A 25,612-nucleotide genomic window follows, 5' to 3' on the forward strand; every position below is an offset into this window, starting at 1 on the left:
CTGGTGGATGGAAATGATGCGAAACCAAAACGGAAAACACTAATAATGGCCATGTTGGTGAAGGTGTTCTGATGCATGTGGAACATGCTTTTAGTCTCTGGACTAGTATGTCAGTTGTTTCCCAGCTGGATGCCTCATTGGTTGGCTGGCTCGATGGCTAACTAGCTAGTTAGCCATTGTATTTATAGTCCAGAGTGTGTCAGAAATAATAAAATTAATTGTCATTAACCGCTATTTGAACACAAAAAAGGGGAACAAGCTCACAAACACTTGACTCAGACGCGAATAACAACCTTCACACACTCATGTCAATCCATCGATTTAAGGAAGAAGACAAACACTAGCATAACAAGAGAACAAACAACAAAACAAAATACGTAACTACCATGGATCCCCAAGTTGAAGCAAAAAAATGCTTGTTCCTGGTTGTTCCATTTTTATTTTGACCATGTTCAGATACCACTACGACACCTCCAACTTGTTATGCTGTTGTCGATAAGAAATGCACCTTATTCACCACCATCACACACTCACACTCTGACCATTGATGTCAATCCTCAGGCAATTGCAGGAAAAATTTTAATTGTCAATTTAAAAGCAGAAGAAAAATGCCTGATCTGTCGTCATTGGAGATGTGCCTAATAAACTACATATACAAATAAATGCATAAACATGGTTATGAATTTATATGTTTTTATGTATGTACGTATATATGGATGCACTAAGATCACTAGTCAGACAGTTTAATTGGGTGCTTTACATGCCTTCTATGAGACAAATTGCAATGTCTGGGGTATATGTTTAAGAAACAGTTATACCTAACAGGAGATAGTGTTGAAATCATATTTAACCATATTCTAGAGAAAAATGAGAAGAAATATTAAAACAACAAACTATTTTGAAAAAGAAAAAAAAAAAAAACAGTTATCCCAATAAAAAACGTCACCAATGCACAGTGGATCAATCCACATGTATAGACAAAGTGGCCAATAATATTTAGAGTGTAAAAATCAAGCCAATGCCTTGATTGCAGCCTTGTGCTGCTGCGAAGAGTGTTTTAAGAAACCACGAGCGTAACATTCTCCCCCATTTCCCCTCTACGGTAAGAATTGTTTTATGCTGTTAATACAAAATGACATGAACAAAGGTCCCGATTATCATATGATGCAAAAATAGGCTTGGGGAAACAAAACAATCTCCAAAACAACATAAAATCCATCCAATTTAGCGGTTTAAAAATCAACATTTTTGTCTGAAAACTGTTAAATTTTTAATAGAGATTTTATGGAAGGCACTTACCGACAACGTAAGACAAATTTGGAAGAAGATTTCTTTATCTTGCCACTGATACCAATTATGTTAATGTACTACTTTGAAAAATTATTCCCGATCCCTAGGTCAAATTTAAGTATATGATCGAATTGGCATTACAAAATACACTAAGGAAATATGCAGCTAACTTGAATTCCACCACTCACTAAAGCACTATTTTTTAATGAAAATGGAGCTATTACCTCCTCCTTCGAAATCCACTATAAAATTTACTATACGTATTAGTTTCGCAATATTTTGAATATATTTACTTGCACTTAAAATATTGGTTGTACTCACAACAAAAAATATTAGTCAAATGTTCCGACTATTGAAGCTATTCTTAAGAAGATCGCGTTCGAATGAAACAAAAATTCATATATTTTTAAAAAGGCCCATGTCATAGCTGTCTGAGTTGCCAGGTGTTGTACCAAAACTTTGACATTCATTTTTTTATTTTTGGCCAATGGGTGGATTCACTGTGTTTTTATTTATTTGTCAATATATAAAAATGGTGTAAAAAATGTATAGTAATTCATAAAATGAGAACGGCTAGGCCGATTTCTGTAAAATTTTTTGTCAGTTATTCGTATTTTCGAGGAGAAGGTCTTTACGGAAGAAAATTTTGGAAAATCTCTCTGGAAAAGTCGGAAAATTGGAAAAATCGAAAATTGAGTTTTTGTATTAAATTTTATTCCTTAATAGCGAGACGAAGTTCGCCGGGTCCGCTAGTTTGTCAATAAAAATCATTTAATAACAAATCATTAAAAGCCTGAAAATTACAAAAAAAAACCCTATGACACCGTGTATAGTGGTTGAAGCGCAAGATAACTCTCGAACGGATCTGCCGATTCATCCAAATTGTGGCCTTCGTAATATTTTGTGCAAACTTAGTTTAAGTTCGAAGATAAGCCATATCGGTCCACTCCTTCAGGTACCTCCCCCACAAAAGTTCGAAAATGTTCGGAAAAATTGTGCGCAGGATAACTCTTGATGGGCGTGACAGATTTGGTCCATACTTTACACATCCTAATATATCTACCAGATTCGAACATGGGCTATATTTGTCCACTTCTTCAGGTACCTCCAACACAAAAATTTGGATAAATTCACTTTAAGACCTGCTCTCGAATCACTTTAGTTTTTGTTGATGCAACTTGCATTCGCTGACTCAATTACGACAGTAAAAGATTCTTCAGGGGCAAGTCCATACTTCTTGAGAAAACAGTCCGAAAGTTGTTAATAACCCCTATGGCACCATATGTAGTGGCTGGAGAGCTCAAACCGAATACTGCGTTCGTCCACACTTTGGGTCGTATAATATTTCTTCGAATATTAGACGAAATTCGAAGGTGGTGCTTACAGGTCCACTCCTTCCAGTACCTCCCCCACAAAAGTTCGAAATAATGGAAGCACCCCGCCCCTTCCGAAATTCAACAAAATATGTAGCCCGTACATTCCATGACAATTTCAGGAAATTTAGTTCAGTAGTCTTTGTAGAAAAGTGGGCGTGGTCAAATTTTCTTTGCATAAAAAACCTAAGTTAGATTATGACGAACATTTCCAAAAAAAATATCCAAATCGGTCCAGCCGTTTTCAACTGATGCCACAACCAACGAACGACATTTCATTGTTATTCTTTTATAATGTGTCTTATATACCTGATGAAGCTATAACTAATCTTAACACTTGCTTTTCATTAAGACCAAAGTTTTGTTATGCGTAACATCTTGTATTTCCATTGATTTGTAACATATTTAAGAAAGTGGAAGAAGAGTGGTCGGGTCTTATGGCTAAAATATGTACTCAGGGTCGGGGAAACGGACACTTTCGTAATTTTTACATATATAGCGCATTTAAAAAATAGGGCACAGGGATAACCCGTTCCTCCGAAATTCAGCAAAATATACAGCCTACCATTGGTCATCCCTGTACATCATCTGAAAATTACATGGAAATCGGTTCAGAAGTTTGGGAGCTATAACATATTTAAAAAAGTAGGCGGTATTTATTGAATCAATTTTCAAACCCCACTCCGCCGATATTCAACAAAATACATACCTTTATATAACCAGGGACATCCCTGTACATCATCTGAGAATTACATTAAAATCGGTTCAGAAGATTTGGAGATATAACATATTTAAAAAATGTATGGTCGGCCTTTAAGTCCCGAATAAGGACCAAGGGTGGGAGACACAACCACCATTGCAAATGCATTTTCAAACCGATACTTTCGCAAGATTTACAAAAATAGGGTTTTTAAAAAATAGGGCCTAGGGGAGGTACCCCGCTCCCTCCGAAGTTCAAAAAAGAAATATACAGTATAGCCTCGATATTCCGGGCACTCGTTAATCGGAATAGAATATTTTACATTGTAGACTCGGTAATCCGGACATCTCATATTTTTCGTACCTCGATAATCCGGACATCAATATTTTTCCCTATCTTGAGCATTAGATTTTTATTTATTTCATTGGCGTTTTCGTTCTTAGCAATAGCAATTAGTGTATAAAAAAGAAAAATTAAGTTTTTCAAAGTTATTGGTCCACATCTCGTCTTTCTGGCTAGCTAATGTTGACTCAGTTATACAGTCAATATGGAATTAACTATTTGAATCTGTCGAATAATAGGCAACAGTATTTTAAACCTAGTGCTGAATAGCCTAGTTCCCTTAAAAATCGATGTTGGGTGTTCCTTTCCCCTAAAGGAATTAGTTTATTAGGCCTCCGATTAGTTCCCTTGGAACTGTGTATTGGATTCCAATGATATTTTACCTAGAAATGTTTAAAACATTTAGTAGTAGTAGTAGTAGTAGAAACTTCTTTATTGAATAAATATTTTCTTTAAATATTTTACAATTCATTAAATTAATTTACATTTCAATTTAAGAAGTGAAATAGTTTCGCGACAATGTTAAAATACACGTCTGTCGCATGGTATTGAATAATTATACATTTAAAATAATTCATTGAGTATAAGTTGCCGATATTTATAGGATATTTTTAGGTAGTTTGTTAGTTTATTCCAATCGTCTTCTACATGTCCATCGAGTATGTTAATGATTTCCTCTTCATTTAGTGTTGGTTTCCCAAAAGTTTGTAGTCTGAATTCCCGAAGTACGGGGCAGATACCTAGGAAATGTTGCATCGTCTCAATTTCCCTCATGTTGCATATATTACATTCTCTATTCGTGTCATCAGAATTGAATTTGTTGTAGCCTAAGGAAATCATTCCACTTCGTGCCTTTAATATCCACACCACATTTTCATAAGCGTATTTTTCGTTTAAGTAAAACTGGGCTCTGCTAGGGTTTAGATGCCTATATATACGTATGCTTTGGCTGTCCTGCTTTCTCTGCAATCTTTCTTCATGAACATGAAACTTCATGTTGTTTAATAAATTACCGCTGAATTCATTCCAGCTAGCAAAATTGAGTTCTGGCCATTGCTGATTAAAATTTTGACACAAAGCGTTTAATTCTTTTGCCCAAAATATTTTTTGGGATATCGCAAGTTTCGATAGTCTGTTTGGGAGTCTATTTTGGTTATATTGAAATAATGTTCTTCCTATGTATTTTAAATGTAGACCCATTGAATATATATGTGTGTCTTCCACACCAGTTTCTAACATCATTATGTAGTTCGGTGTAAAACTGGGAACACACAAGATTCGCTTAAGGTAATACCTTAAAACAGCGTTAACATCTTCGAAGTGCGAGTATCCCCAAACTTGAGCAGCATACGTTTGTATGGATCTACATACCGATAAGAATACTTTCCATTTAGAGTTCATATTCACATCTGATCTTCCAATAAATTGTTTCCAAGTGGCATTAATAGCGTTTTTTGCTTCATTATTTCTTGTTTGGATGTGCTTCTTGAATTTCATTTTTGGCGTGAAAGTAACACCTAAGTATTTAAATTCATTTGAGATCATTATTTCAACTCCATTATAGAACCATTTTTCATTTTTGCTTAATTTGCCACCTTTTCTGAATACCATAATTTGGGACTTAGCTAAATTCACCTCCAAACTCCACATTTTGCAATAATCTTCCAATTTGTATATCATATTTTGTAATACCTTAACATCATCTGCTAAAAGGACAATATCGTCCGCATATAAGAGAAGCCTAATATTAAGATCGCCAACAAACAATCCACCTTCAACAGATTCGTGTAAATCGTTTATATATAGTGCAAATAACAATGGTGACAGGAGGCAACCCTGTTTCACACCTTTGGTAGTTTCGAAGTACTCAGAAAACATTTAAAGCATTGGGATTAATAGCTCAGTTTTAAGATTAAGATTTTTAGATTCTCTAAGTAATTTTTTGAGTTACCAACAAAAATCGGTAAAAATAAAAATCAAAATGATGAATGAAAAGTTTAAATAAAATTTGGCAGCGCTCTTGCTATAGGCAGAACTTAACGACCACTTTTTTGGTCGCTAACTTACTGAAAAATATCATAGAAATTTCAATACATTATTTAAAAAAACGTATGGACCCGCCCCTACGAAATTCAACAAAATACATAGCCTATTTTCACCAGGGGTCATTCACGTACATTCTCAGAAATTTTCAGGTAAACCGGTTTAGTAGTTTCAGAGATATAACATATTTAAACAATTAAAAAAGTATTAGTCGGCTTTGCCGACAGCCTGTGTGGATTGAAATACTTTTTTACTAAAAAAAACTTATGTATTTTCAAAATTTGTCTGCGTATGCACCGACAAAAGTATGGATAGGATTAAAGCTCAAAAATTTGCGGGGACACCGATAGATAGGAGTTTTTTATCACACTAGCCTACGAAAAACATAACATCGCTGTAAACAGGGCCACTAGGAAAACCTTCGGTAAAAATGTCCAAAGGATCCTCGAACCACACAAAAATGCTGAACATTTGTGTGGGTGGTACCACAAAGTTTGGACCAAATGGGTTGCTACGTCTATGAGAAATCGCGCGTACAATTTTAGCAAATATTTTCGAACTTTTGTGGGGGAGGTACCGGAAGGAGTGGACCTATAAGCACCACATTCGAATTTCATATAATATTTGAAGAAATATTACAATGTCCAAAGTGTGGACGAACGCAGTATTCGGTTCGACCAGCCACTACATATGGTGCCATAGGGGTTTTTTTAGAACTTTCGGGCTGTTTTCTCAAAAAGTATAGACTTGCCCCTGAAAAAACTTTTACTGCAGTAATTGGGGCAGTGAATGCAAGTTGCTTCAACAAAAATCAAAGTGATTCGAGAGCAAGTCCTTAAGTGAATTTATCCAAAATTTTGTGTGAGAGGTACCCGAAGGAGTGGACCGATATGGCTTATCTTCGAACTTAACTAAGTTTGCACAAACTATTACGAAGACCAAATTGTGGACCGAATCGGCAGATCCGTTCGAGAGTTATCTTGCGCTCCAACCAATACACACGGTGTCATAGGGCTTTCTTGTGCCTTTCAGGCTCTTTTCTCAGGAATTATGGACTTGCCTCTGATGAAACTTGTACCGTTATATGGGGGGCAGTGAATACAAGCTGCTACAACAAAAATCAAAGTGATTCGTGAACAGGTCCTAAATTGAACTTTTCCTAAATTTTGTGTGGGAGGAAATGCTGGGGGTATAAAAAGTAGGCGTGGTTAAGTCTTTAGGCCCCAAATAAGTACTTAGGGTCGGAGATTCAACCTCCGTTGCCTCGCAAATTAATTTTCTAACCGATACGTTCGAAAGTTTTACGAAAATAACGTTTTAAAAAAATAGGGCCTCCGAAATTCAACAAAATTTTCTCCACTGGTCCTCACTGTACATTTTCTGAAATTTTCAGGAAAATTGGTTCAGTAGTTTTGGATATATAACATATTTAAAAAGTGGACGTGCTAAAATAGTGTTTTTTATTAAGTAGGACACAGGGTAGGTACCCCGCCACCTCCGATATTCAACAAAATATATAGTCGATTTTCACCAAGGGTTCCTGTACATTCTCTTAAATGTTCAAGAAAATAGGTTCAGTCGTTTTTGAGTCTATACGGAACATACAAACAAACACACAAACATTATATTTTATATATAAGATTATAGTTTACAGAATTGGTACCCTTTACGATGATGGAAAAATTCTTCTGAAATGTCACAATAGATTCGCGAAAACCCGAATTTCTTACAAAATTTTACGCATTTACAAACATATTTTTTTAAACTAATGGCTCACAAAAAATATATTAAACAAATAATGCTTGATTTACATTTACGAAATCCACTCGATTTCAATTATAAATTCCATTGGTTAAACGTCAGATGAAATCCATTGAAATTGATAGTTGAAAATATACTATAGGAGCGGGTTATTGCGGCCTGGAGTTTGATTACAATTTAGAATGGACCGACGGACATTGGACGGACGGACGGACATCGCTTTATCTCGTCGAGATATGAAAAATTGTATGTCCCATTGGGGGTCTACGACAAATATTTCGAGGTGTTACATGATCTTTTAACAAAACAAACTTAAAATACCTTTGCCACATTGTGGAGTAGGGTATAAATATTTCAGAGAAGCTACAGCAGCGAAAAAATATCAAATGATCATGGATTTTTAGTCAACCCCAAAGTATGTATTAAGAAATGTCTTACTCTCCATCTTTGAATATTTTTTTAAGGAGAATGTTACTAGCCCGATGCTCCAAAGAGTTGACTGCTAACAATTTCTATACCCTCAGCTTTTAGGCTAATGAGGGTATGTACGAGTACATACACTTTCATACGACCAAAATGTGCCTCTTCGAAATTCGTTTAAGAAAATTTGGAGACGATTCAGACATGCCCGTCTGTCTTTCCGTTTGTCTGGCTGGCTAGGACGCACAATAACTCTCGGGCGGATCAACCGATTCGTTCCAAAAATTTGGCTTTCGTAATGTTTGGTCCAAAAAAGAGCATCATGGGCATGAATTTAAAAAGGATTTTTGATCTGATGCTATACTGCACTAAAACATAAATGTTGAACCTATGTGGGGTAGGTACCCTAAGAAGGAGACATATTGGAGCATATTAGGAGATCCAAAGTTTGGACCGAATTGGGGCAACCAATTGGAAGCAAATTCAATATACAACGTGCTTACCATTTTACTGACATTTTTTAAATATTGGGATATTGCTCATCTTCGAACTGAAACTAAGCTTGGATAAAATATGACGAAGGCTAAATTTTGGACTGTTTCCTCAAGAAGTATAGACCCTAAAAGAATTTTACCGTCGTAATTGAGGCAACGAATGAAAGTTGATTCAACAAAAATCAAAGCGATTCGAGAACAGGTTTGGTGAACTTATCTGAAATTTTGTGTGGTAGGTACCCGAAACTAATCTATATCTGGTAGATATTTTAGGATGTGTAATGTATGGACCAAATCGGTAACTCCCTTCAAGAGTTATCGTGCGCACAATTTTTCCGAACATTTTTGAACTTTTGTGGGGAGGTACCTGAAGGAGTGGACCGATACAGCTTATCTTCTAACATAAACTATGTTTGGGCAATATATAACGAAGTAAAAATTTTAGACCGAATCGGCAGATCCGTTCGAGGGTTATCGTGCGCTCCAACCACAACACACGGTGTCATAGGGTTTTTTGCACCTTTCAAGCTATCGTTTGGGGGCAGTGAATACAAGTTGTTACAATAAAAGTCAAAGCGAATAGAAAGCAGGTTCTAAACTGAACATTTCCGAAATTTTGTGTGGAAGGTACCCAAAGGAATGGACCGATTGAATCCATATTGGAACCTCATCATGGACTTGCCCCTGATGAAGCTTGTACCATCGTATGGGGGACAGTGAATACAAGTTGTTACAATAAAGATCAAAGCGATTAGAGAGCAGGTCCTAAGCTGAACTTTTCCGAAATTTTGTGTGGGGGGTACCAGAAGGAGTGGACCGATTGAGTCCATATTGAATGTGTAATGTATGGACCAAATCAGTTACACCTTGTAAGAGTTATGGTGCGCACAAATTTTCCGAACTTTATCGAACTTTTGTGGGGGATATACAGGAAGGAGTAGACCGATATAACCCATCTTCGAACTTAAACTTAATTGGACAAAATATTACGAAAGCCAAAATTTGGACGGAATCGGTTGATCCGTCCGAGAGTTATCGTACGCTCGTGCAGACACACAGACGGATGAACATTGCTAAATCAATTCCAAATTGTTTGAAACGGATTTCGTCCAAACATAATTGGGGTATAAAACTATTATTTCCATGAGGCCTGTATGAAAAAGTTCGATGAGGCCTGTATGAAAGTGAAATGAATACGCACGGTGCTCTTGAAACAATTTTAAATGGAATGTGCTTACACCTTGTAAGTTTTTGCGGATTCTGAAACTACAATGTTCATAGATGAGGAAAATCAAAAAACAAAAAAAAAAAATCGCCGGAGCGCTTTTTAAATAAATCGCGATTTAAGTTGACATTTTTAGGGGTTGTTTAGGTTTTCACGATTTTGCTTAGATACCGCTAGTCCTATCATAATTGGGCTAAAAAAATTTTGTAGCTATGAAAATTCTCTACAAGATTGACATTTATGGTATTCTCGTCGGTTTTACTGTTTTTGAGATATAGAAGTTCAAATTGAGACAATTCAAATTCAATTCAATTCTGTATCGCCCCCTTATAAAACAATGTCATGACTGCAAATTCCCAACTTAAACTTATATATCGAAAAAAATGATACAACTTAGGATAAGTTACTTAAGCCAGTCTTGTAGTGAATTTTTACAGCTTTAAGATTTTCTCAGGTCCCATATCGATGAGACTTATCGTATTCAAGCAAAATCGCGAAACGCTAACAAAAAAACCTAAAAATGTAAACTTAGCTTCTTTATATCAAAAATGGTACTGGCTGCGAACAAATGATAAACGTCAATCCTCTAGAGAATTTTCACAGCTATAACATTTTCTTTAGCTCTATTTCGATTGGACTTGCGGTTTCCAAGCAAAATCGTGAAACCCTAAAAACACCTAAAAATGTGAATATTGACCGCGATTTATTTAAAAATCCCTACAGCGATTTTTTCTTGTTTTTGTATTTTTCTCATCTATGAACATTGCTGTTTCAGAACTCACAAAAACTTCCCCTGTGTAAGCGGTTTTCATCAAAAGTTAGTTAAGGCGCACCCTTCATGGCATTGTTTTATAAGGGGGCGAAACAGTGAGTGCATTGTCCCAATTTGAACTTCTATATATTCTAAATGATAAAAACTACGAAAATACCATAAAGGTCGATCTTGTAGAGAATTTTTATAGCTACAACATTTTCTTTGGTTCCATTTTGATAGGACTTGCGGTTTCTAAGCAAAATCGTGAAAACCTAAACAACCCCTAAAACTGTCAACTTAAATAGCGATTTATTTAAAAGCGCTCCGGCGATTTTTTTGTTTTTTAATTTTTCTCATCTATAAAAATTGTAGTTTCAGAATGCGCAAAAATTTCCGAGGTGTAAGCACCTTCCATTTAAATTTTTTTCAAGAGCACCGTGTACGTATAAATGCTGAGGGTCGTGGCAGAACAATAAAAGGTAACAGCAATACACAGCTGACTGAACTGGGTTGTAACGTTAGTGTCAAATTCCATACGACATTTTATATATTTATTTCTATTTCGATGTACATTCCGGACATATATTTTTTGAGCAAAAAATATATCATTCCGAAAAAAAACTATTTCCCAGAAAGACTTCTTCATATCAATGATATGTAACGTACCACAAGTCCGAACGACGAGCCGCACAATAAAACACCACTTATAGAGGCGGTACAACGTTTGTTAATATATGAGTTATTTGAATAAAGCCCTAATAAACATGTGCTTCTTTGATTTCAAAAACAAAATATTGAACCAGCTTCTCCTTTTTCAATGAATTTCCAGAGACCCCAAACATTTTTGCAAGAATTCTACTTTCTGCGAGAAATAATACATTTAGTGGAATGATGTGGAAAAATCCAAATTGAAAATGTAACGAATTTTCCAACATATTTCATCAAATGTGAAAAATTATTAGTTTTTAAATTCAAATAATTTATAGACATTTCCTTATTTTGTTTACATATATATTTGACACTAACATTACAATTAAAAACAAATTTCTATGTGGTTTTTGTTGAGTTGTATTTGTTGTAGTATTATTTTACCTTATATTTGTTCTACCATGTACATATATTTTTAACATTTTTGAAGATATGAAACCGAAACATAGGTTGCAACTTAATCAGATCTCAAAGATATGCCCATTCTCAAAATTTGATATTAATCGGATCAAAAATTGGGGTTCCATAAAATCCCGCTGTCTACTGATACTCTATGAAACAGCACAACGGTGTTATTTCCCTTAAAAAAAAATACAAATAGTCTCTTACACATTTGCATTAAACAACAAGGTGACACATAAATTATGGAAATATTCCTCATCTAATTTCTCTTAACCCATTCTCAACCATGTTGCGTTTTCGCAAAATTGACCTTACTTATTGTGTAAATGTAGAAGAAAATTGGTTAAATTCAAAAGTAGAACACGATTACTTCCCTAAAGCTTCTTTGCAATTTTCACTACCATAAATTAACACATAATATTGTATTTAACCCCTATTAATCACAATAAAACCATTTAACCTCCTTCTGTAAACAATCGCACAGATTTATTGTGGCAAAATGGGATTTTATTCCACACACAAACATATCGATGTAAAAGAAAACCTCATTCATGTTGAGAAAATTCACTAAAAATTTCGCTTTAATTTTTGCCAACATATTCTGGGAGTTGTTGAATTAATTTAATGCCCCTAATGTGGTGCTATTATTTCAAGGCAATTTTTCTCCTACATCGAATGCAACATCACAATTCGAAAACTTGGTCAAACTGACAACGACAATAGTTAGTAGCGGCGGCAGCAGTAATACGACGACAACACCAGCAACAACAAAAAAACACTAACACTGTCCTGGGAATTGGGGTAATTGATGTTTAGTTGCACTTTTACCCAAATAAACGTGGACAAAACTACTCTAAACAAACGATCAGCTAAAGTCAGGAACCAAGTCAAAGTTAACCAAGAAAAAACTTCCATTTTTAGCTTCAGCACTCAAATGTGTGTGTGTGTGCTTGTGTGTGAGCCATGCTCAGAGTGAAGCGAAGGAGTATTAGTTACCAAAATTCAATACAGCAAGAAGCAGCATCGTTTGAAAATGAGCAAAAAATCATCGAACTAAACATAATCATTTGGAAAAATAATTTTCTTCAAAACAAATCAGTGGCAAATCTGGCAGCTTAAAATTGAACCAGCAACCGAATGAATGCTAAGACAAATAACAACAACAGCAACCGCCACCGAACCACCATGAAGAAGACTGTGATGAGGATGAGCCACGAAGCAGCGTTGTGGCTAATACTGATTACATGCGTTCGATTCAATTCAATTTGCCATAGTAAAACTTGCATTTTGGCCAACACCGTATTGAGCAAAGCTACTGCTGGTAGAGAGGGAAATTGGTGGCCAAAAAATCAAACAAAAACAACAACAGCGTTGAATGAAAGATGCTCATTCATTGATTATGCTAAAGTCATAGTGGCAACATCATCACGTCATGCTTTAGCATCAAGATCCTCTAATACCATCTTCATTTGTTGCTTTTCTCGCTATTGTTGCCAGTTTCAGTTAAGCTAGGCTAAGAAGAAAACATCCGCCACCGAAATGAGTAGCTTCACCGACCGGCATATCAAGTAGCGTTTTTCCTTTTGCACAAATAGCGATGTGCATAACTTTCTTCTGTTTAAACTATTTGACCCTTATGATACCAATTGTTAGCCGAAAAAATAAATAGATTTTTTTTGTCTTCACTTCTTACCTAGATCTCACATAATTAAGTACCTTCTTGATCATGATTAGCACAAAATGAGGAGAATTTTTGTGTTGGAAAGTGGAAACGTTAAATGGTATGATTTGTTTGTATTTGGTAAGGAGTAAATTTAGAATGAAATTAAAATGCTTCCATTTATTTAGTTCATAATATTTTAAAGGGTCTTTCACATAGGCTATGTTATAGTTTCATTATCTCCGAAAAGTTTGCTTATAACATTAAATAAATATTAACAATAAAAATGTTAAGATCATTTGGTGTTATATATTAAATTCTCTTAACATATCTACAGTGGTGTGAAAAATAATAAGGACAGCGACATTCAAAATTTTGGTCGCTCCTAAAATGTGTAAAATGGAAGAATTTGCGATGGAAATTTGTTTTTGAAGATGTACATGTATGGCAATAAGAAATCCCGTTACGATTTTGGTTTCTTTCTGTTTAGTTTTTATACAAAACAAATATTTTTTGTAAAATCCGTGATTTCTGCTGTGAAAAATAATAAGGACAGTTTTTCGTTTTAGTAAAAATAAATTGATATTATTTTTTTGTGATTCTTTCCTGTAAGTAAAAGATTAAAATGAATTAATTTCTATTCATTAAATGTTAAATGTACCGGTATTTTTTAGTTTTTCTTTGCAAATATGGGTAAAAATACGCATTGTTATCACGCTACTCGAGAAATCATTAAATGTTTACTTAAAGAAGGAAATTCATACAGAAAAATTACAGAAAATGCTTAGCATCTTTAAAAACAATGGTGGAGGATGCAGCTAAGTGAACTTCAAAGATAAAAGTAGTAGCAGAAATCCAAAAATTGCACCTGTAATTATAAGTGCGTTATTCGATGATTAAAAAAGATCCTTTTACCACATCTTTACAAATAAAAAACTACTTAAATATTAATTTTGACGCATCAACAACTCCTAAAACAATCTGTGGTGGCCACATTAGAGCTCACAGTGTCAGAAAAGTATAATTTTAATCGAAAAATTATACACTTCCCGCGTAGTGGTGTAGGGTATAAAAATATTCAGAAAATAATATAGTTTGCTTCAAATCACATCGCTTGGTCTAAGAAAAATTGTGTACCATCCTTTGGTCTGATGAAACCAAATATATTTTTTTGTTCCGATAGAGGAGTTTATCAGGGTTGAAGAACTAAAAATCAATAATATAACCCAAAATATTTTGAAAAATATAAATCTTCCGTATGCTAAAGGGGGTGTGCCTCTTGAGTCTTCAGCAAGGTTAATGACCCAAAAATGACGGCAAAATAAAAAAAGGTGTTCCAGGATAATTAAGTTAAGTTGTTAGAATGGCCCATACAATCCCTTGATTTGAACCCGATTGAAAAATGTTGTGGAATGAAGTTAAAAAATCAAGCAGGGGAAAGTGTCCATCAAAATATGGCGACCTTTGGCAACTTATACAGGTTGCGTAGGACGTGATACCAGTAGAGAAGTGCCAAAATTTGGTCGACTCGATGCCCAGACGATGCGTTTCCGTTTTAGAAAACAATGGATCGTCTACAAAGTATTAATGACACTGAAACACTTTATCTACCATTATTTAATAAAAACCTGCATTAATTTCTTCCAAGTTTGGTCCTTATTAAAATATGTCATGAAGTGTCCTTATTATTTTTCACACACCAAACTACGACAATTCGCATAAAATATAAAAGATAAATAAACAAGTAAAAAAGTATCAGTCGGCTTTGCCGACAGAGATATACCCTCAGCCTGTGTATATTGAAACAATTTTTTCCCAAAATATGTATGTATTTAGGGGGTTTTAAAAACTTTTGGTGGTTTGAACAGACAAAAATGTTGATTAGGATTAAAGATCAAAAGTTTTGCGGAGGAGATACTAAAAGGAATGGATCGACATTGACCGTTATGGATGTGGATCTCCAGCCACAACATATGGTCCCATAGGGGGTTTTTACACTCATCGGGCTGTTTGCTCAAGAAGTATGGACTTGCCCCTGAAAAAACTTTTACCATCGTAAATAAGGCAGCGAATGCAAGTTGCTTCAAAAAAATTCAAAGTGATTCGATATCAGGTCTTAAAGTGAACTTATCCAAAAATTTTGTGTGGGAGGTACCGGATGGAGTGGACAAATATAGTCCATATTTGAACCTGATCTATATCTGGTAGATATATTAGGATGTGTAAAGTATAGACCAATTCGGCCACTCCCTTCAAGAGTCACCGTACGAACAATTTTTCCGGTCATTTTTGAACTTTTGTGGGGAAGGTACCTGAAGGAGTGGACCGATATGGCTTATCTTCAAACTTAAACTATGTTTGGACAAAATATTACTAAGGCCATATTTTGGACCGAATCGGAAGATCCGTTCGAGAGTTATCTTGCGCTCCAACCACCTCACACGGTGTCATAGGGTTTTTTTTGCAACTTTCAGGCTATTTTCTCAGGAAGTATGGACTTGCCCCTGATGAAACTTGTACCGTCGTATGAAGGGCAGTGAATACAAGTTGCTAAAACAAAAATCAAAGCGATTCGAGAGATGGCCCTAAACTGAACTTTTCCGAAATTTTGTGTGGGAGGTACCTGAAGGAGTGGACCTATTGAGACCATATTGGAACCTCATATTACTCTGGTAGAAAGTTTACGCTATACAAAGTATGGACCAAATCGGTCACTCCCTTCAAGAGTTATCGTGCGCACAAACTTTCCGAACATTTTCGAACTTTTGTGGGGTAGGTATCGGAAGGAGTGGACTGATGTAGCTCATTTTCGAACTTAAACTAAGTTTGGGCAAAATATTACGAAAGCCAAAATTTGAACCGAATCGGTTCATCCATTCGAGAGTTATCGTGCGCTCCAGCCAGCAGGACAGACAGACAGACGGACAGACAGACGGACGGACATGGCTAAATCGACTCCAAATTGTCTGAAACACATTTCGTCCAAACATACTTGTGGTCTAAAACCATTATTTCGATGAGGCACATTTTCATCGTATCAAAGTGTATATGAGGAAAAGTCAAAATTTTTTAGTTTCCATGAAACCAAGGTTTGCACTATTATAATACGCGCACTATTGTAGTTTGCCAGTAACTATGACTATTGCTGGATTAATTTAGATGTTTTTGTACAAAGCTCAAAAATTTAGCAAAAAAAATTAATTTACGTGGTAGTTACGACCGTGTAAAGGAAAAACCATAGGTAAAAACACGTTGAATCTAAACAGGTTTTTTACATTGCTATTCGATTTCTGATTAAACCATTCAAATGACGGACATCTGTCCAAAGTAAAAGTTGGAGAATACAAAATGAAGATTACACTTCTAATGTATCACTTTCCAAAATTTCCACTGCATCCACCTTTTATGGATGCTGACATTTTGAAGCCGGATTTCAGGTGTTTTTTGTATTTTTTATGTAACTGGGACGCGCATTTGGATATTTCGAAAAACCAACTATAGGACTAAAGAACTCGCGATTTCGCATAATCTGATATGTATATTAAGTATGTAGCCCACACAGCAGCAGAGTAATCTACTGCCAAAGGCCAAAATTTAGTGCGATATTTTTTCTAAAAAACCTATTTTTTGGGTACAGTATTTACAATATCGTTTTGAGTGTGCTGGTACCCCGCGATATTTTAGTTTTTCGACGATCCGGATCATATGAATCACAGATCGTAAAAATCCATCTACTAGAACAGCGGAAATGGCTACTGCAAAAATTGAAAAATTTGCGAAAAATGTTTTTCAAAATATCGCTGACTAATTCGCGTTTTATGTGGATCGTTTCCATTTCAATGAAGAAAGTGAATCATCACTCGCGTTTGTGCGAAAACAGCGGTTTGAAAAATTTAGTGGCATGGGAGCTGTATCCGATTTATCCAAAAAATACTGTGTGATGCTACATCCACGGTTCTTGATGGATTTTATTGAAATATGTTTAGATCGATGTATTTTTTCACGGTTGATAGTGAAATCGGATGCGCATAAAAAGTGTATGCACTTTGTGCAGAATATAAGCGTAATACAGTTTGTTGCACACTAAACTGCAGACGATGCTACATCTTAGCGGCCAAAGTAAATCCTTGCAAATGTGTACAAATTAAAAGAGAAGAATTCGCTGTATTGGTAAACCGCATGCGCATCAAGTGTTTTTGAGGATTTCGCGATTTACACGCATTTCAAAATGAACATTACCCGATACAATTTTATTTCAAGATTATACCCCATTTAAAGGAACCCAACATTTATTTGAAAGATATCCATATCTTCTGCTAGATGTTAGCGTGTTTTCGAGAAGTGATTAGAATAAAAAATGTGATTTATTGCGTGGAATTTAACTAAAATAGAAGAAAAACTCCGACCTATTTTTATTACATTTTGTTCAACTAACTCACAAAATAAATTTTAATAAATATTTTCTCTTACAAAAATTTGATAAATTTCCTCAAAATATTTTTTGTTTTTTGCTATAATATGCAAACCGCTAAACGGATTTGTATAGTTTTGGTTTCATTTGAATCTTCGCGATGTTTAGATTACGTACATATTTTTTATATATTTTTCAGATGCATAAACAGGTTGAATTTTATTAGAACAAGTTGTAAACTACCAATTCTTTTGAATGCTTTCCTAATTTCCGCGAAAATTTACAACTTTTTCACTAAAGTTATGGGACTTCAGTAACCATATAGTATGTAGGGAGCCCCTAATTAAGAGAGTTTCTCAATATAATGATTAGAGTCTTTTAAAGATTTTTTTCTTTTTATCAGAATTGAAACCGCCATAACTTTTGCGCGCAACAACCAAAATTAGTATCTCGAACAGATTTAAGAATGGGATTTTTTTCCCAATCTATGTACCAAAAATCATTCAGTCTAAAGGCTGAGGGTATAAATATGGTTAAAAGCAATCAAAATATTTTTATAATACTTTTCTTAACATTTTAAGAAAACAATAAATTTTATAAACTAATGTAATTTTCACTTTTTTAGTTAGTTTTCAATGTAATCTTGGTTATGGATTGAAGTGTCCTTATTATTTTTCACACCACTGTTTTTTTAAATCCATAATCGGTAAAACTTGCGGCCGATGTGCAAAGTTTGAACCAAGTCGGTTACTCCCTTCAAGACTTATCTAGCGCACAAATTTTTTGAAAATGTTTGATCTTCTTTAGGATATAACGGACCGACATAAACCAGGGACAGAAAAGCATCTAGAGACAATTTCGGAAGTGCCAAATGGGCAAAATTTGAAAGTTTGCAAGTAAAATATACGAAAATGTCTAAAAAACAGATCGAATGCGTTTAGGTTCTTTTCAGAATTTTGTGGCCCTTTTTGGGCATTTGAGCTTGCCGACAAAAATGTGGATTAGGATTAAAGTTCAAAAGTGTTGCGGATGAGGTACTTAAAGAAATGGACCGACATAGTACATTATTGAAGTGGATCTTATTTTGAGAGTCATATCATTTCGATAGATATCATTTCAGTTTGTCATCGCATAACTTGTGGGCCTGTATGTCAGGAAGCATGGACTTGTCCACGGAAAACGTAATATCGCTTTAAACAGGGCCACAACGAACAGCATCGGTATACATTTCCTAAGGATCTTCGAACAGACCCTAAATTGAGCTTGGACACAAATGTTGAACTTTTGCGGGGGAGGTGCCCTATGGAGAGGACCGATATGGGTCATTTTAGAAGTTAAACTTCTTCTTCTTTATTGCATATTCGATATTCGAATGTTAGCGACCATATTACATTTCATATATAATTTTCTTTATATATTATTGACAAAATATGAATATAAATCTCTGTTTCTTGCGACATTTATTAAATTTTCTGCATTTCGAAATTCCGTCCATTGTTGAATATTTTGAAGCCAGGACATCTCTTGTCTTCCTCTGCTACATTTACCTTCTATTTTGGCTTGTAGAAATTCTTTGCAGGATGCGGTATTTTGGGTTTCGCATATGTCCGAGATATGAAATTTTTCTCCTTTTTATGTGATCGAAGAGTTCTCTTATTTTGTTCAATCTTCGTAGAACTTCGTCATTTGATACGTGAGCTATCCACGGTATTTTAAGAATTCTTCGATATATCCATATTTCGAAGGCTTCTAAGCGCTTGACATCTATTGCTTTTAAAGTCCATACTTCCACAGAATATAACAAAACTGGCCATATGTATTCCTTTATGAACCTTGTATTTGTTTCAATGTTAATATCATGGCTTGAGTTACACTGTGCAACATTTTTAAGGTGATCTTGTGCAAACAATTCGAACTGAAGGTTTTTTGAAAGTACAGACCCAAACGCCAATAAACCCTAGTTGGGTTTTGCTGTGTCAGATCCAGCTCGGATTTTATGGCCCCATCTAAACATGGTTAAATATTGAGTTTTTAACTAAATTCGGGGCTATATCTCTGAAACCAATGCGAATATTCTTCTGACCTCTGAAGCAAATTTGTAGATAAGGACAAGAAAACAATATTTGGAGAAATAATGAACTCGAAAAACTACATTTATTGCCTCAAATTTCAAAATATATGCAAAAATACCACAATTTTTATACATTTCGCACCGTATCTCCAAAACCGTTAATTTTTTCTGAATATTTTATTTTGGAAAAATATTCCCTGGAATGTAATACACAACTCTTCAGAACATGTCATTGTTGTAAAATGCCTCTGTCTCGTTGTTTTCAGTACATTTATCAACGACGATTTAATAAAAATATCAATAATGTTGTGAAATCCGAAATGCGAGAATAAACTGTTGGTGTGAACTGTGTTTAAAATACTTGTTGAAAAAGATATGATGCAAAATACCGCTGAAACAACATGAAGTAAGCATTTTAGAGTTTCAGAATGTTCTAAAGAATTGTTGAGAACTTTATTTGGAAGATTTTTGCAAAAGGTTACTTGGTTCAACTCGCAATAGTTTTGCCGATACTGACCAGAATTTCAGCAATTATGTAAAATTTTCTATATTTTATAGATTTTGATGCCCTAGATGGAGTTTTTCTTATGTGGTTTCTTCAAAAGATAAGTTCTACTAGTTTATGGCTACAATATTGCTAAAGACAGCAAGGCCAAATTCCTATTCGTTTCTGAGATAAAGGTCTGATAAATGCAAAAAAGTGTAGATTTAGCCCGGTTTAGATGAGGCCATAAAATCCGAACTGGATCTGACAGGACAAAACCCAACTAGGGTTTTTGTAGTCTAAATATATACTTTCAAAAAATTAATACTAGAAGTTGTTTGCATTTTCAGTGTTGCATAGTGTTATACTACTGATCATTTATTGAAAACCCGACAAGGTTTTGTAGACCCGATAAGCTGTCTGCTATTAGGGTAGTATCGTCAGCGTATCTGATATTGTTTACGTATTCATTATTTATTAGGACTCCTTCTTGGACGTTGTTGATTGATTCTTTGAATATTTTTTCGGAATAAATATTAAACAATAGTGGGGACAGTGTACAGCCCTGTCTTACTTCTTTGGATATAGATATTTCTTCCGTCATTTCTCCATTGATATTAACATGTGCACTTTGATGCCAATACAGACTTTTAATGCATCTAATTTCTTTCTCGCTTATTCCAATTGACGCCAGAATATCCATGAGCATGTCATGCTGTACGATGTCGAATGCTTTCTCGTAGTCTATAAAGCGCATAAAAACATCCTTATTGACATCTCTACATTTTTGAACCAACACTTGTACGCAGAATAGTGCTTCACGTGTTCCTTTTGCTTCTTTGAAGCCAAATTGTGTTTCACCCATTTCCTTTTCGCATTTTTATACCCCCCACCATAGTATGGAGGGTATATTAAGTTTGTTTTTCCGTTTGTAACGCATTGAAATACTCATTTGCGACCCTATAATGTATATATATTCTTGATCAGGGTAAAATTCTGAGTCGATTGGTAATCACTCTAGCATCCACAAAAATGGAGATAGAACGCTGAAATTTTGGGAAAATACGTCTTTTGATTGCAGGCAGGTCAAGTTCGATGATGGGCTATATCGGTCCACGTTTTGGTATAGCCCCCATATAACGGTACCCCCCGATTTACGGTATTTTGCCGTTTTTAGCTACATTTTCAGACCGACTTAGCTATAATTTGACATTTAGGGTTCTTAAGTGTCAATAAATTTATATAACAAAAGTTGTGGACATAGGTCCACGTTTTGGTATAGCCCCCATATAACGGTACCCCCCGATTTACGGTATTTTGCCGTTTTTAGCTAAATTTTCAGATCGATTTAGCTATAATTTGACATTTAGGGTTCTTAAGTGTCAATAAATTTATATAACAAAAGTTGTGAACATCGGTCCACGTTTTGGTATAGCCCCCATATAACGGTACCCCCCGATTTACGGTATTTTGCTGTTTTTAGCTACATTTTCAGACCGATTTAGCTATAATTTAACATTTAGGGTTCTTAAGTGTCAATAAACTTATATAACAAAAGTTGTGGACATAGGTCCACGTTCCTATATAGTCCCCATATAACGGTACCCCCCGATTTACGGTATTTTGCCGTTTTTAGCTACATTTTCAGACCGATTTAGCTATAATTTGACATTTAGGGTCCTTAAGTGTCAATAAATTTATATAACAAAAGTTGTGGATATCGGTCCCCGTTTTGGTATAGCCCCCATATAACGGTACCCCCCGATTTACGGTATTTTTCTGTTTTTAGCTACATTTTCAGACCGATTTAGCTATAAATTGACATTTAGGGTTCTTAAATGTCAATAAACTTAAATAACTAGTAGACATAGGTCCATGTTTTGGAATAGCCCTCATATAACGTTACCGCACGGTTTTAGGTATTTTGACGTTTAAATTCACATTTCTAGACCGAATTAGCTATAATTTGATATTTAGAGTTCTTAGTGACCAAACAACTTATATTCGAAATAATTATGAACGTAGGTCCACGTTTTGGTATAGCCACATATAATGTATTGATAAAGCCCCCATATAACGGTGCCTCCCGATTTTCAGTAGTTTGATGATTTTAGCTACAATATTAAACCGAACTAGCAGTAATTTGACATTTGAAGTTCTTAGTGGTCACAATACCTCTCCATCGAAAATTGTCAACATAGGTCCATGTTCGTATATAGCTCCCATATAACGGTACCTCCCAATTTTCAGTAATTTGACAATTTTAGCTACAATTTTTAACCGAACTAACTGTAATTTGACATTTGAAGGTTGTAGTGGTCACCACACATCTGCATCAACAATTTTCAAAATAGCCCCAATATAACGATACTTCCCGATTTTCGGTACTTTGAGGATTTTACTTAAAATGTTTAACCGAACGTAGGTCCATGTTTTGGTATAGCCCCAAAACAAACCTCCCGATTTTCCGTACCTTAGCTTTATTTTTTGGACGAACTTTTTGTAATTTGAAATTTAAAATCCAACAAAAATTCTGCAACAAAAATCGTTCATTTAAGTTCATATTTTCGTATAGCCCACATACCCCCGAACTAGCTGTTAATGACATTTGAAGTTCCCACGTTATGTACCGATTTTCGGTATTTTGAGGATTCTAGCTACAATTTTAACCGAATTAGGAGTTATTTGACATTAAAGACTCCCATCAAAAACTGTCAACATAGGTCCATGTTTTATAATAACCTCTATATAACGGCACCTCCCAATTTCTAGCCCACCAAAAATTGTCAACATACATAGTTAGATATAGGCACCAAAAAAGGGGCCTACCGAATGAAGCATTTTATGTACATTATCTGACATTTTAACGTACCCACTTAAAGTTGGGGACAGGAATGAAAACTAATTATTCCATTTTAGTTCAGAATATTTTATGGTGGAGGGTATGAAAAGTTCGGCCCGGCCGAACTTAACGCTTTTTTACTTGTTAATATATCCGTTTATGTAGAATTTTAAGGAAGATTTTTAGGGCATGGCTGATAAGTCGGTAATCGTTGCATCTTTTCGGGTGAGATTTTTTTGGGATGGTTATAAATGTGGACTTCAGCCAATCCGGGGGTATTGTCCGGCGTCATATATGTAGTTAAATAGTTTTGTCAGCAGGTCAACATTGTCACCATTTATCATTTTTAGAATTTCGGCAGGTATTTCATCAGGACCCGAGGCTTTTCGTTCTCGGAGGGATTTTAATGCATCTTCAACTTCACTGTTTGTGAGTGTCTCGCCTGTCATTCGCTGTGATATCCGGTTGTCATAATCCGATCTGGTAGAGTCTCTGAATAAGTTTTGTATGTATTCTTTCCAGATATGTTTCTTTTCAACAGTTTCAAACACGGGTTCATTATTATTGTTGTAAAGGACTGATGAATTGGTATTTCTGTAAATGCCGGTTGCTTCTTTCATTTTCTTGTGTAACTGGAAGTCGTCGTGCAGTGTTATCAGTCGTTAAATTTCTTGGCATTTATTTTTGGCTATACGCACTTCCCTTTGAATTTCCCTGTTGATTTCCCAATACATCTCGTAGTTACTATTTTTGTATTTTCTACGCTCATCCATCAGTTGAAGTATCTCTTCAGTCATCCAACTTTTACTCTTTGGTTTTGTGTAGTTTCCAAGCGTGTTACGTGCAATTGAATTGATTGTGGTCTTCACACTGATCCATATATTTTCCACGTCATTCCTGTTGATATTGATTAACTCTGTGTTGACTTGAGAAGAAACGTCAGACCTTATCATAGGATTTTCGAGTTTTCCGATGTCAATTTTTTGATTTCGTGATTTATTAGACTGACGTGCTAGTTTTATGTGGATTTTTGCCATCAGAAGATTGTGGTCAGATGGTACATCTGCGCTAGGGTATGTTGTGACCTTTCTTACAGACGAGCAGTGTCGCCTGTTTATAAGTATGAAGTCACATTGCCGACTCTATCTTGGGGGATTTCCAAGTATATAACCTTCTTGGCGGTAGGGTGAGCAGGGTATTGGTAATTTTAATTTTGAAGTTAAACTAAGTTTGGACAAACAAATTAGGAGATCCAAAGTTTGGACCAAATTGGTTTAGTGACAACTGAAACTAAGTTTGGACACAATATGACCAAGGCCAAATTTTTGACCAAATCGGTTGATCACTTCGAGAGTTATTGCTCTCTCAAGCCACTATATGTTCTCCCAAAGCGAGTTTTTACACCTTTCGAGCTGTTTCTATAGAAGTATCGACTTGCCCCTGAAATAAATGTTTCTGTCGCAATTAAGGCAGCGAATGCAAGTTGCTTCAACAAAAATCAAAGTGATTCGAGAGCAGGCCTTAAAGTGAACTTATCCGAAAATTTGTCTGGGAAGCCCTCGAAGGAGTGAACAAATATAGTCCATATTCGAACCTGATCTATATCTGTTAGATATATTAATTGTGTAAAGTATGGACCAAATCGGTCACTCCCATCAAAAGTTATCGTGCGCAAAATTTTTCCGGACATTTTTGAACTTTTGTGGGGGGAGGTACCTAAAGGAGGGAACCGATATGGCTTATCTTCGAACTAAAACTAAGTTTAGACAAAATATTACGAAGGCCAATTTTTGGACGAATCGGCAGATCCGTTCGAGAGTTATCTTGCGCTCCAACAACCAAACACGGTGTCATAGGTTTTTTTTGTAACTTTCAGACTATTTTCTCAGGAAATATGGACTTACCCCTGATGAAACTTGTACCGTCGTATAGGGAACGGAATACAAGTTGTTACAACAAAAATCAAAGCTATTTAAGTGAAGGTCCTAAACTGAACTTTTCCGAAATTTTGTGTGGGAGGTTCCTGAAGTAGTGGACCGATTGGGTCCGTATTAAAAATTTCACAATGTACAAAGTATGGACCAAATCAGTTATTCCCTTCCAAAGCTATCGTGCGCACAAGTTGTCCGAACATTTTCGAACTTTTATGGGGGAGGTACCGGAAAGAGTGGACCGGCTGGTGTGCACGATAACTCTCGAAGGGATGAACCGATTTGGTCCAAAATTTGGCTTTCTTAATATATTGTCCAAACTTAGTTTAAGTTCGAAGATGGGTTATATCGGTCCACTCTTTCCGTTACCGCCCCCACAAAAGTTCTAAAATGTTCGGAAAAATTGTGCGGACAATAACTCTTGAAGGGACTAACTGATTTGGTCAATACTTTGCACATCGTGAAATTTCTACCAGAATTAAATATAAGTTCCAATATGGACTCAATCGGTCCATTCCTTCGGGTACCTCCCACACAAAATTTCGGAAAAGTTCAGTTTAGGACCTGCTCTCGAATCGATTTGATTTTTGTTGTAGGAACTTGTAATCACTGTCGCCAAACGAAGGTAAAAGTTTCATCAGCCCTATGACACCATGTGTAGTGGTTGGAGCGAAAGATAATTTTCGAACGGATATGCCGAT

Source organism: Musca autumnalis, unplaced genomic scaffold (assembly GCF_047663935.1).
Source record: "Musca autumnalis isolate F117 unplaced genomic scaffold, ASM4766393v1 scaffold_1, whole genome shotgun sequence".
In the NCBI taxonomy this organism is placed as follows: Eukaryota; Metazoa; Arthropoda; class Insecta; order Diptera; family Muscidae; genus Musca; species Musca autumnalis.